Source organism: Rutidosis leptorrhynchoides, chromosome 2, assembly GCF_046630445.1.
Source record: "Rutidosis leptorrhynchoides isolate AG116_Rl617_1_P2 chromosome 2, CSIRO_AGI_Rlap_v1, whole genome shotgun sequence".
In the NCBI taxonomy this organism is placed as follows: Eukaryota; Viridiplantae; Streptophyta; class Magnoliopsida; order Asterales; family Asteraceae; genus Rutidosis; species Rutidosis leptorrhynchoides.
Window position 1 is genome coordinate 319,110,772 of NC_092334.1, and position 16,030 is coordinate 319,126,801.

Sequence of the window (16,030 nt, forward strand, 5' to 3'; positions counted from 1 at the left end):
TCTCAATGTCTTCAATACTTCGCGCAAGTGGTGTTCATGTTCCGTCATGCTCTTAGAATAGACAAGAATATCGTCAATGAACACAATTACCGACTTGTCCAACATAGGTTGGCACACTCGGTTCATAAGATCCATGAATGCCGCCGGTGCATTCGTAAGACCAAAAGGCATAACCACAAATTCAAAATGCCCATAACGCGTTCGAAAGGCCGTTTTCTCAATATCTTCCTCACGGACCCGCATTTGGTGATACCCAGACCGTAGGTCGATCTTAGATAAATATGTCGCACCTTGGAGTTGGTCAAACAAATCGTCAATCCGAGGCAATGGATAACGATTTTTGATTGTCACCTTATTTAACTCCCAATAATCAATGCACATCCGCGTACTACCATCCTTCTTTTTCACGAATAAAACCGGAGCGCCCCATGGCGAAGCACTCGGTCGAATAAAACCCTTCTCAAGAAACTCTTGGGTTTGATTTAACAACTCTTGCATTTCCGTCGGTGCTAAATGATAAGGAGTTTTAGCAATGGGAGTAGCTCCCGGAACCAACTCAATGCGAAACTCGACTTGTCTTTCCGCCGGAACACCTGGTAACTCATCCGGAAAAACATCATCAAACTCACTTACCACCGGAATTTCACGAATGGCTGGTGGCTCATTACGAGTATCAACAACATGAGCAAGGAAAGCCATGCCACCGGTAACAACGAGACGACGTGCCCGTGCAAAAGTGCATATCGACACCGGTCTCCTTCGTTTATCCGCATGAATAATTAACTCTCCCCCACTTGGGGTCTTTATACGAATAGATTTTTCATGGCACGCATATCGGCTCTATTATGATCGAGCCAATCCATACCAACCATGATATCAAAATCACTCAACGTCATCAGAATGAGATCAATATTAAAGTTCTCGGAACCAAACACAACGTTACAATTTTTACACACATCAACCACTAGCACCGTCTTTCCATCCGCTATTTCGACTTCTACCGGACGACTTAACTTAGCTAACGGTTTATTAAGTTTAGGCACAAATTTTGGAGACACGAACGATAAATTTGCACCGCTATCAAATAGAATCCTTGCCGGATTAGAGTTAACCATGAAAGTACCTGAGATGACTTCGTTGGATTGTTTGGCTTCATCATTCGTCATCAAGTAGTTACGCCCCCTAGCCGACCCCGCCGCCTTCTCTAGCCTCTTTACTTGGTCGTTTGATAATTCGGGACATTCCGCCTTCCGGTGCCCCGTCTTTTGACAATTAAAGCACGTGACCGTCTTGATCAAACAATCACGAGCGTAATGACCCGGCTTCCCACAACTATAACAAGTAGGCATAAACGTATTCGAACCACCCTTCTTCATACTTCCGACGCTTTCGGACACACCCTTGCTCTTCTTGTTGGAGTAACTAGGCGCTCCAAATTTTCTTTTGCTCGACCCATAACTAACCGGAACCGGACTCGGAGCTTGTGCTTCAAACCCTTTTGCCACCACCAAAAGCTTAGCGAAAGTTTCAACATGACCGATACTAATTTTACCCTTTAAATCATCTCTAAGGGTTGCATGAAAGTCTTCCATTAGCATTTGATCATTTCCCGCATACACGGAACAAAAACGTGCCTTGGCGAGAAAGTTGGTTTTAAGAGTGTTTAGGTCCAAAGACCCTTGACGAATGTTCCTTAACTCGTTGCGCAATTTGGAAAGATCCGCTTGCGTACGATATTCAAGGAAAAACTCCTTCTTGAAATCCGCCCAAGATAACCCCACAAAAGCCGCATCACCTACCATATCAATCTTGCCATCGAGCCAATCTTTAGCATGGTGAAAGGACCCGTTCATATACATTATAAACGATTCACAATAGTTGATTACATCGCGAGGTATTTTGACCTCTATATGATACATTTTACAAACATTGCATTCGTTTTTAAAAGATAAACTTTCTTTACAACGAAAGTTGACGGAATGCACACCATTTCATAATACATCCAACTATAATTGACATAATAATAATCTTGATGAACTCAATGACTCGAATGCAACGTCTTTCAAAATATGCCATGAATGACTCCAAGTAATATCCTTAAAATGAGCTAATGCACAGCGGAAGATTTCTTTAATACCTGAGAATAAACATGCTTTAAAGTGTCAACCAAAAGGTTGGTGAGTTCATAGGTTTATCATAATAATCATTTCAATATATTAATAGACCACAAGATTTCCGTTTATAAATATATGTACACTCGCAAGTGTATAAAAGTATTCTATAAGTTGTAGGCACCCGGTAACAAGCCTTAACATTCATGTTTTACCCTCTGAAGTACACCAGATCAGGTGTGTTTAAAATAACCTCGAAGTACTAAAGCATCCCATAGTCAGGATGGGGTTTGTCAGGCCCAATAGATCTATCTTTAGGATTCGCGCCTACCGTACATAGACAAGTAGTTTAATGTTACCAAGCTAAGGGTACATTTCTGGTTTAAACCCACATAGAATTAGTTTCAGTACTTGTGCCTAATTCGTAAAACATTTATAAAACAACGCATGTATTCTCAGCCCAAAAATATATATTGCAAAAGCAATTAAAAAGGGAGCAAATGAAACTCACCATACTGTATTTCGTAGTAAAAATACATATAACGTCATTTAACAAGTGCAAGGTTGGCCTCGGATTCACGAACCTATATTAATTATATATATTTATATGTTGGTCAATATTTGTCTAACAATTTTTGGTCAAGTCATAGTGTACCACAATCCTAATGCTCGAGACTAATATGCAAAAGTCAGCAAAAGTCAACAAAAGTCAACTTGACCCAAAATGACTTCTAAAATTTATACGTGTTTATTATATAACTTAGCTATAGTCGTTTTATATATTTAAATATATTTATTAGATTTTATAATAATAAAAGTCATTTATTAATAAAAATTTATATTAACGTTTATATATGATAAAATATACTTTTATATATCTTAAGTAGTAAAATTTATAAAGTTCACTTAATATCGTAAAACTATAGTGGTAAGTATTATTAATGTAATTATATTACGCGTGGTGAAAAATATCTTTGTATCCCCTATTTATTTGATAAAATAATATTGATCATAATAATAATAAGTAAAAGTTGTATTATTTTGTAATAATAATTATTATTATTCTATAAAAAAATAACAATATTTATATTTACTAAAAATGTTATTATGATAAAATGATAATACTAACATAATAGTAATAATGATATTTTATAATAACAATGATATTTCTATTAAAATAATAACGACGATAGTAATAATAATCATTTTAACAATAATACAAAAATTCAGTTGACTTTAACTTCAAATCCGTTCATCGAAACCATTCGATATCTAAATGAAAAGTTCTTAATTTTTCGCTAGCTTTCCAATGACATGCATATCATATACCCTATCTCAGTAGCATATGTATCTAATTCAGGATTCAACAAACCTCTCTAAGGACAATATCGAATGTACAAGCATGCATAATCCTATATACTCGAGCACTAGTCAGGGATACACTATTGATATATAAAAGTTAAGTTATGAGTGCTCACGTATCAATATTGAGATTCAATATTGCAGGAAAGTACGTACACGCAACGGAGATGATAAATACTAGATTGACCTCACGAGCATACCCATGAACCATACCCATCACCTCCATAGCTATAACCCATAATTTCCTTAGCTTCGACTCATTCAAAAAACTATTTTGAAATCACTCGGACATCACTCCGTCGTAATGTTTTATGTATACTAATAATATCTTGAAATAATATAGAGCAAATATATATATATATATGTAAATCGATTGAGAGAGTTTAGAGAAATATATTTTCAAGTTTCTATGAAATAATGAAACCTATTGAATTCTACTTATAATAGATTTTTGAATTATTAAAGTGAATTATTAAAGTATGAATTATTAAAGTGAATTATTAAAGTATGAATTATTAAAGTGAATTATTAAAGTGAATTATTAAAGTATGAATTATTAAAGTATGAATTATTAAAGTGAATTATTAAAGTTAAAGTAAAGTAAAAGTAAAGTAAAGGTAAAGTTAAAGTATAGTAAAAATATAAAAACTATGTATGTATAATACGTGTATAAGTATATATAATATTAATTTAAATCGTTATATATATTTAATGAAATAAAATATAAATATCTTTATATTTATTATACTGGTTAAGTAATGAGTTGTCAAAAGTGATTCTAGATATTTATAAAAGTTATATATGTTTTAATAACAAAGTTCTTTTTAAACTGAAAACGTTTTTGTACGTTTGAAAATAGATTAACAGAATATTATGGAAACCAATTCTCCAATAGCTTTTGTCTAACTTTCGTAAATGACACTTTTTATTTTTATTTATAAATAGCTTTACAAATTATTCCGAATATCGTTAAGAGGAATAGATTTCTCAAATCATAGTGGACCTCTCAACAGAGACTTGTAATCATAATTCAATGTTTCTGATAATTCAATCATTTAATATATATAATTTTTTTTTTAATTTCGTCGATAATCATATTGAAACAAATACATTCATATAAAGCATTATACTTTTAAATACTTTGTTGACATTTTCAATTTATAACATATACACATATACATACATATTCATATATGTTCATTTAATGGTTCGTGAATCATTGGAATTTGGTCGAGGTTTAAAATAAATGTATAAACATAGTTTAAAATCCTTGAGATTTAACTTAACAAACATTGCTTATCGTGTCAGAATAATATAAAGATAAAGTTTAAATTTAGTCGGAAATTTCCGGGTCGTCACAGTACCTACCCGTTAAAGAAATTTCGTCCCCGAAATTTGATAGAGGTCGTTATGGCTAACAATGAGAATGTTATTATGACGATTATGAAGTTTTATCATGTCTAAGAAGTATGGATAAAATAATTCGATTACTCAAAGCGTATGAGGGAAGTTATCGTAAATGAAGGAAATAAGATTATAGTGATTCGTCATATCTTTTGACGTCATCACAATTGATCTCCGAATTTAAAGAAAATCTTTGTAATCTATGTTGGATTTGATGCTTCGGTGATTAAGGAGATTATGATTCTCTTCGAATTAATACGATAATCCATCTTGATATCTCTGTCGGGTATTTCTCTATAAATCCACCTCCTTCGTTTCCTTACAACTCACACCTTCTATTCTTTCTCCCTCAACTCATATTTTAAAGTATTTGTCAATATGCTTCATCCAGTACTGATTCTCGATATACTCCTCACTTTCATATCTGTCGTTCTTCTTTTTCATCTGCCTCCGGAAGAATCTATTTACTTCTACTATACTCTCGGTTTTATAGTGTTTTTAGTTCTCCCGTGTCTTTATATTGCTATATGCATCGATATATACGGTTTATAATTTTTGGGTGGTTGTTGGGTTTTATATCTTCCCTTATATTTCAAAGCCCCTGCTTTTGTCTTCTATAATCATTGACATCCAAGTTAATGCTCCCTTCTATTTGCTGCGATTTATACTCCAATTTCTATTTTGGAGTTTTGTCCTTTCATTTCTTCTTCTTGCGATTAAGCAACGTTTGTAATGGTCCAGTATTCGCAGATATGAATTTCAGAATGAACATAGTTAATGTTCTAAGAAGGAAATGGTAATGGCACGATCTTGATTTGTTAATTTACCAGAATACCCTGAAAAGACCGAATCATCAAGAAAATATATTCTTGATATTTTTAGAGATTAAATAGAATACAAGAGTCGTGTAACATGGAACATGATGACGGCATGGTCTGTGAATCGTCATGTCCCATTAGAAACTCAGCATGACTTACTGTAATATAATCACGTTGATCAAGTGTCATTATATTATACTAACTCATGCTTCAGTTCCCAACACTACTTCAAAACATTCATAATTTAAACTCGAAAGTTTATAGAATATAGAAACTAATAGTTTCTTATATGATGTAACACTGATAGCGCAAAGAGATAAATGACTTCAGATAAAATTAGTTGTGAAAATATCTTCAGAAATATCGCGGATATTTATAATGAAAGATATGATAATATCTTAGAATTTCTAATATTGATGGATGATGATGAAGATTTGTCTATAAAGGTTTAGAATAAAGAGTAAGGTATTCATTAATGACTTTAACAGGCACTGAATCATTTGGATTCTTTGAAGGCAGATTTAGTCTTTGTGATTTGTCCACAGCCTCCTTCATAGTCCGTTCAATCCGTTTTCCAGTTCCAAACCTTCTCTTTTTCTCAGCTTTACCACCTTACTATTCTTTGTCATCAAACTTTTTACTGTTAAGATCGTTTACAGTTTTTGATGCTTCGTCAGCATTTCAAGAACTAGTTTGCAGTTCAGAATATTTTTCAGAACTTCACATTCAAAGTATGTAAGTCCAGGAGATAGACGTTTTACGTGCACATATAACTGTTGGCGTAGACATGCTGCGAGATTTCAAAATACTGGTTACTGTTTTTCGATGATTCGTATGACAATTCTCGTTAGAAGATGCGAATGAGTAAATGATGTGATTTCAATAAATATAATGATTTTTCGAAAAGTCAAAGATAATTGAAGTTGTTGGTAAGTTTATTACTAAGGTGGCGAGATATGAAAGGTCCCCAGTAACGATGACGAAAGGGCAACGCATCTATCGAGGTTATAATAAGACTAGTCCGACTAAAAAGTCGAAGTTGACTTGCTGGAGCTGTGACAAACTATCTACTTTGAAAAGGAATTGAAAAGTCATTTTAGCTAATAAATGCCAAAGGGTCTGACACGGATACCCGTCGAACTATGACTTTGGCTTCGAGAGCTTTTTAGGTACATAAATGTGGGTAATATGTGGTTGGATCATCATCTCGATTGTTCATTGTTTGAAATGTCTTCGAAAACTTCGGAGAGTTTGAACACAGTTTGTAATCGTTAATATACATATGATGTTCTAACACGGTTTTGAAGTCAAAGTATAGCTTTGAAAGATGTAGGAATCTAAGAGTGATGTCTTCTGTTAAATCATGACTTGGATTTTGATTTGTCAAAATCAGAATGCGTAATCAAATTTGGGTGAGAATGGTTGTTTTGATTTCTATACAAGAATGTATATTGTTGTGAGATTTTGGGAGTATAGTTGATGATTTGCTTAATCAGATTCGAAAAATATAATATATTAATTGTGAATTTATATATCTCTCGGGTATTACCTACCCGTTAAAAAAAAAATTTCACAATTAATATTTTGTACAACAGAATTTTATTACAGTCTTTATGAAAATATATATGTGCATATTTTCTTCAGTTGTAATATAGATATAATGAGTTAATATTAAATTAAACTCATTTGATTTACGGTTGAAACTAGAACTGAATAATCCCTAAAGACTTTAGAAATTACATAACTTTTACGGAGTATTTATTCAATAAAATTGAAATTATGAATTAATACTTCGTTATTTGTTGGTGTTTGTAACCCTTGCACCATATTCTCTAAATCCACTACTCGAGCGCGAAGCTCGTTGACTTCTTCTATTACATCGGGGTGATTGTCGGTTCGGACGAGTGGATAAATAAAATCTAGAATTTGATGTAGTATATAATCGTGACGAGATACTCTGAAAATGAGAGAGAAAATGGTGTTTCGGACTGGTTCGCCGTTAAGTGCTTCAGGTTCATCGCCAAGAGGGCAATGTGGTGGATGGAAGGGATCACCTTCTTCTTGTCTCAAATTATTGAGGAAGCTACGAACCTATCCCCAATTCATTCATAATAGATGATGGCTAATTGGTTGATCCATTCCGGTCACACTGCTTTCGGAGCTTGAGTGGGATTCCATATCGGAATTCGAGGGACTTGAACTAATGACGAATTCCATTTCGTTCGATTGAATAAAGAATTTTTTGATATGAAATGATTTTTCGGCTATCGGGTGGTATTTTAATTACATAGAATATCTATATATATAGCGCAAAAGATTTCGTAGATTACGGAGGAAATTACGGGATATGTCAGGCAAAGTTTACAGTAACAGATACGCTAAGATATGGATTAGCAGATACGCTAAGATATGAATTTTGTCTATACACTATTCATGCAATCAATGCAGTAAGATGTGTCTAGACTAAGAATGATAAGCAGGCAATTTCCGACAAAAATGATAAGCAAAACTTTTGACATGCAGACACGGTCGAAGTCCAGGCTCATTAATGCATCCTAACGACTATCAGTCAGACACACTAATGCAGACCTGGTTCGCTAAGACCACCACTCTGATACCAACTGAAAGGACCCGTTCATATACATTATAAACGATTCACAATAGTTGATTACATCGCGAGGTATTTTGACCTCTATATGATACATTTTACAAACATTGCATTTGTTTTTAAAAGATAAACTTTCTTTACAACGAAAGTTGACGGAATGCACACCATTTCATAATACATCCAACTATAATTGACATAATAATAATCTTGATGAACTCAATGACTCGAATGCAACGTCTTTCAAAATATGCCATGAATGACTCCAAGTAATATCCTTAAAATGAGCTAATGCACAGCGGAAGATTTCTTTAATACCTGAGAATAAACATGCTTTAAAGTGTCAACCAAAAGGTTGGTGAGTTCATAGGTTTATCATAATAATCATTTCAATATATTAATAGACCACAAGATTTCCGTTTATAAATATATGTACACTCGCAAGTGTATAAAAGTATTCTATAAGTTGTAGGCACCCGGTAACAAGCCTTAACATTCATGTTTTACCCTCTGAAGTACACCAGATCAGGTGTGTTTAAAATAACCTCGAAGTACTAAAGCATCCCATAGTCAGGATGGGGTTTGTCAGGCCCAATAGATCTATCTTTAGGATTCGCGCCTACCGTACATAGACAAGTAGTTTAATGTTACCAAGCTAAGGGTACATTTCTGGTTTAAACCCACATAGAATTAGTTTCAGTACTTGTGCCTAATTCGTAAAACATTTATAAAACAACGCATGTATTCTCAGCCCAAAAATATATATTGCAAAAGCAATTAAAAAGGGAGCAAATGAAACTCACCATACTGTATTTCGTAGTAAAAATACATATAACGTCATTTAACAAGTGCAAGGTTGGCCTCGGATTCACGAACCTATATTAATTATATATATTTATATGTTGGTCAATATTTGTCTAACAATTTTTGGTCAAGTCATAGTGTACCACAATCCTAATGCTCGAGACTAATATGCAAAAGTCAGCAAAAGTCAACAAAAGTCAACTTGACCCAAAATGACTTCTAAAATTTATACGTGTTTATTATATAACTTAGCTATAGTCGTTTTATATATTTAAATATATTTATTAGATTTTATAATAATAAAAGTCATTTATTAATAAAAATTTATATTAACGTTTATATATGATAAAATATACTTTTATATATCTTAAGTAGTAAAATTTATAAAGTTCACTTAATATTGTAAAACTATAGTGATAAGTATTATTAATGTAATTATATTACGCGTGGTGAAAAATATCTTTGTATCCCCTATTTATTTGATAAAATAATATTGATCATAATAATAATAAGTAAAAGTTGTATTATTTTGTAATAATAATTATTATTATTCTATAAAAAAATAACAATATTTATATTTACTAAAAATGTTATTATGATAAAATGATAATACTAACATAATAGTAATAATGATATTTTATAATAACAATGATATTTCTATTAAAATAATAACGACGATAGTAATAATAATCATTTTAACAATAATACTAAAATTCAGTTGACTTTAACTTCAAATCCGTTCATCGAAACCATTCGATATCTAAATGAAAAGTTCTTAATTTTTCGCTAGCTTTCCAATGACATGCATATCATATACCCTATCTCAGTAGCATATGTATCTAATTCAGGATTCAACAAACCTATCTAAGGACAATATCGAATGTACAAGCATGCATAATCCTATATACTCGAGCACTAGTCAGGGATACACTATTGATATATAAAAGTTAAGTTATGAGTGCTCACGTATCAATATTGAGATTCAATATTGCAGGAAAGTACGTAGACGCAACGGAGATGATAAACACTAGATTGACCTCACGAGCATACCCATGAACCATACCCATCACCTCCATAGCTATAACCCATAATTTCCTTAGCTTCGACTCATTCAAAAAACTATTTTGAAATCACTCGGACATCACTCCGTCGTAATGTTTTATGTATACTAATAATATCTTGAAATAATATAGAGCAAATATATATATATATATATATATATATATATATATATATATATATATATATATATATATATATATATATATGTAAATCGATTGAGAGAGTTTAGAGAAATATATTTTCAAGTTTCTATGAAATAATGAAACCTATTGAATTCTATTTATAATAGATTTTTGAATTATTAAAGTGAATTATTAAAGTATGAATTATTAAAGTGAATTATTAAAGTATGAATTATTAAAGTGAATTATTAAAGTGAATTATTAAAGTATGAATTATTAAAGTGAATTATTAAAGTTAAAGTAAAGTAAAAGTAAAGTAAAGGTAAAGTTAAAGTATAGTAAAAATATAAAAACTATGTATGTATAATACGTGTATAAGTATATATAATATTAATTTAAATCGTTATATATATTTAATGAAATAAAATATAAATATCTTTATATTTATTTTACTGGTTAAGTAATGAGTTGTCAAAAGTGATTCTAGATATTTATAAAAGTTATATATGTTTTAATAACAAAGTTCTTTTTAAACTGAAAACGTTTTTGTACGTTTGAAAATAGATTAATATAATATTATGGAAACCAATTCTCCAATAGCTTTTGTCTAACTTTCGTAAATGACACTTTTTATTTTTATTTATAAATAGCTTTACAAATTATTCCGAATATCGTTAAGAGGAATAGATTTCTCAAATCATAGTGGACCTCTCAACAGAGACTTGTAATCATAATTCAATGTTTCTGATAATTCAATCATTTAATATATATATATTTTTTTTTAATTTCGTCGATAATCATATTGAAACAAATACATTCATATAAAGCATTATACTTTTAAATACTTTGTTGACATTTTCAATTTATAACATATACACATATACATACATATTCATATATGTTCATTTAATGGTTCGTGAATCATTGGAATTTGGTCGAGGTTTAAATAAATGTATAAACATAGTTTAAAATCCTTGAGATTTAACTTAACAAACATTGCTTATCGTGTCAGAATAATATAAAGATAAAGTTTAAATTTAGTCGGAAATTTCCGGGTCGTCACACATGGCCCCTTAACAAACTAGTAGCAAGCCTCGTTTTCTTCTCGGGTGGGCACTCGGTCGTGCGAAAACAATCTTCAACATCGGAAATCCAAGCTGCACTCTTCATGGGGTCGGGATCCCCGTGAAAGTGAGGAGGCTTAGTTGCCAAGAAGTTCTTATAGCTAAACTCCAACTCGCCCACATTTTGAGGTCTAGGAAACCTCCTTTCAACTTCTTCTTTAACGGCATTAGTCATCCGTTCTTGAATCATATCGACAACTTGTTTCGAAACCGACTCTTCGAATATTTGTTTAACCCTTCGTGAGAAAACCGAAACATAGTTTTCTAAAGCGGTCTCAATCTTAGTAGTCATCTCATCTTCCTCCACATGAGAGGGACCATCATTGCCCTTCGTATTCATTCTGTTTCTCGTCTTCATTCTAAAGATTAAAAATGGATTAGACATCACCAACAATTTAATACACATATATACCTATGCATATGACCGCACACACACCACATCTAGCTCGATACTTGTCGTACATCCTTGCTTGACTTGACTTGCAACCGTAATAGTGGTCGCGACTCACTATTACGCTCACATGCCGTGCCATGCTCAAACATATCACAACCATCTTGCTCGATGTTCAAAATAATAACACATGATTAGTATGTCATAACATAAGCATAGTTATTCCACCTATGCACCAAAGAACTAATCGAAACCCGCACTGACCCGTAGTCCTACAAGTCCCGCACATAATTCAACAACACAAAAGTCTAAGTCTAGGCGCCTATCTCAAGTCACCTAAATCCCTTAGACCATGCTCTGATACCACTTGTAACAACCCAACCCGTAATCCATACGATAAATTTTTTTTATACAACACAATTACACACCAATTAAATATGTTACCCATTTCACGAGTTCTATTTAAAACGCACAACAATTAATTGTTTACAATAGGCACGAGGGCCACGAATAAAGTTTAGTACAAATTTGACCCATTACAAATGATAGTTTAGAAACCAAACGACGTTCTGAGCATGGTTTGGGACTAAACTACCCAAAACTAGGCCAACTTCCAAAAGCTACAACATAACAACAACAAGGGACACCTAGTGCCCAATGACCCCCTTGCCCTTGTCCGCGACTGCATCTAAAAAGATAACAACGAGAGGGGTAAGCAAAGCTTAGTGAGTAGAATAAATATATACATGCATATAAGACTTACCCACATGCATCCACGATATCATATAACGCACCCAATCGCATAACATCTCGATAAATAAGCTAGTATCGTCAAACCGTACAACTAGCCACATTAATAACATAAATATCATAATCATAAATCAAATACTAGCATCACCAACTATAAACCATGGTTAACCAAAATCCTTCGCAAAGGGAATGACTTTGCGAAACAAATCATCGATGTTCATAACAACCGTTAGCTCCCAAACAAGGCTATGGTATACTAACCCCCGAGGTGTTCCAAAAACGGCTATGGCATCACCCCCAAGTGTTCCCAAAAACGGCTATGGCATCACTTGATCAACATGTGAGTAAAACACGGCTATTACTCACAATCATGTACACAAACACGGCTATGTGCACAATAACACGGATAATAATGTGGGAGTAAAACACGGCTATTACTCGCCACTATATGCACAAACACGGCTATGTACATAAATATAAAACGTGTACAAAATGGCTATGTCTCACAACTATGGTCACAAAACGGCTATGTGACACCATTAATACGGCACGTAAATCATATACATACATATATAGATTTTCCACTCACCTCAAGTCTCTTGTGAAAGCTAACCGAGCTTGCAACCCTTCAATGTAACGTACCTATTACATTATGCATTTATTAACATACAATCTAGTTGAATTAAATTCTAACCACTAACCCTTGAGCATTTAATGACCCTATCGCATTAAATGACTCAACTACACCAAAACCGCCCATTAATGACCATTCTTGTCATAAATCACTAAAAGCTAGTGATTAGGGTCTATTAACATCAACTAACATAAACTTGGTGTACTTCATACCCATTTTACCCAATTAGTTCAACTTTGACTCATATGACCCATTTTGACACTTACACAATCAAACTTTGTCATACATGACCTATTCACAATCTCACCAACATTTAACAAGTGTATTTAATGCTTACAACACCATTAATACTTACAAACCCCATTTCATTAGACCAAACCCTAGATTATGGTAATTAGGGTTTCCATTCAACAATCTAACCCAAAATCCACCCATTTAACCCTCAAATGGGTCACACAAGTCCCATATGAACCAAACCCTAGCTTAACTAAATAAAACTCGAAACTTAAAGTTGAGACTTACCAAAACTATCCTCTTGTAGCTAATAGCAAGGAGAACAACTTTAATTCTTGCTCCTAGGATTGATTCACAAAACTCCTTCTTCAAATCTCAAGTATAAACTAAGTGAATTTTAAGTTTTGAGAGGAATTTATGAAACAAAATGGAAAAGAAATGAGAATATAGGATAAGTGGTTGATATTAAAAGCTCCCATCAGATCTACATGCAAAAAGACCAAATTGCCCCTAAACCCTATTTAATTTGAGTGGAATTCGGAGTCAGAATTGCAGAATTGCCGCGGCGCGGCACCTTTGTCGCGGCGCGACATAAAGAAGGAAAAACGACCCTTCTTAACACAAGTTCTGATCTGAATTTGCTTTGCTTGTCGCGTCGCGGCCCCATTCCCCGCGGCGCGACATTGGCCTGTTCCTGGTCACTTTGTCAACCAATCACAAAACGAAGGTTCATACAACTAGCACACCTCGTTCACTATTCCTATCCACGTCTAAGCTTCGCCCTTAAGTCTCACACGACTCAACACCATCGCGACACATACACAAACACGTATACGCAAGCATTCGCATATACCCATATATATATATATATACACACATATACATATATGCACTTACACCTAACTAACACTTTAGTTCATTTAATCACATAACAAGTAAGTTATAAGCGTACTATTGATTAAGTACGTACCTTTAGACGCGCAAGGGAAAACGGGGTGTTACAGCTATATGCCTGATGAGATGATTCAGACTCCGCCAACCCTACGAGTAACTAGATCTAGGACTACGACTCCTATCATACGCCGAACAGTTACTCCAACCATTGGTGATATGGACCAATACTTAGAGCCAACTAGGTTACCTTCACCTATCTCCGTATCACATCCAACAATAACAGTAAGCCCTACACTAAATGAATCGCAAGCTTTGGTAGGCAAGATAGCTGAAAGCAAGGATGGTAAAAAGACCAATCAGCCCATCCAATCTAAACAGGACTTAATAATAAATCCTACTAAGTAAGGTGCTTCAGCATCTAAGGAAGTAAAGTCTTCCTCTGCAGTAAAGTCTGCGTTGACTCAATCGATTGAGGAAACTCAATCATTGAAGTACAGAACGGCCGAAGGGGAGCCGAAAAATCTTGAAAATGCACCTTGCGTATCGGCTGGAAATCCTCTTGTGCCTCAACGTAGAACAGGGTCTGGAGGTCCGGCTTATCTTGATGAGGAAGATCTGCCGCGTCCCATGGAAACGAGTCAACATGACAATCCTTCGGGATATTTATCAGACTTCGAGCTGACTGTTCCTTTGGTTCAAGAAATTGATCCATTGGTTCAAACCACTTCTTTTCCGGATTCTAAAACTCAGGGTCTGGAGGATGAGTCTTTAACTGAAAGAGATATGCCATCTCATGGTACATCAATGATTTCAGGAGTCAGAGATAGTAATATCTCTGCGAGAGCTAAACCAACGGGTAGTTCTGCTACTTTGTCATAGTCCCATGAGACTAAAGTCATGGAAGTGGGTGATTCGAAAGAATCTTCGCCGGTGACAACTCCGGTTGTTGCCCAACCTCCATCAGAAGGGGATATCACAAATCTGACTAGTAGTACGTACAACCCTACATATAAGAATAATACTGCACGTTTATCCTTACCTGCCCTCACGGTAAATCAAACACTTCCACCGACATCGCCTTCAACAGATGCTGCTGCCGTTGTTCCTATTGTTACTTTACCACCATCACCCTCACATTCACCAAATTATTATGATGCTTTGGAGCAAGAATATTTCAGTCGTATGTTTTGTAGAGTCAATCTTGATGTTCTTCGACGAACTTCGCTTCAATCAATGTTTCGCGCTCGAGTACGACATCCGCTTATTCCATGCTCTTCTCCTCTAAGTCGTCACCGTGATGATGAACATGACGATTCTGATCCTCAGAATAGTCATGAAGGGGAGATAGGATTAGATGGAGAATTTCCAACGGTGAACATTTTCACTAGGGGTGGTGGTGTGAGGTCGACATCAGCTTCTCAAGCTCAACAGGTTCATACGGAATCAGAAATGGTTTCTACTCATGATGATATTGATGACAAGGAACCTGAGCAAGTCATACTTCCAATTATTCATTCTGAGGCTGATAGTGGACCGGTAGACGAGGATTTGAGCTTAAGTGATTTTTATCTTGAAGAAACAGATGATGATGGGTTTGTCGTTCTAAGCAAATTATCTGCAGTATCTTCTATTCATGAGGATGTAGAAATTGTGGATGAAGGGAATCCTGATCCGGTAATGGAAAGTGATGATGAAATGGATTCTTCTGATGAAGA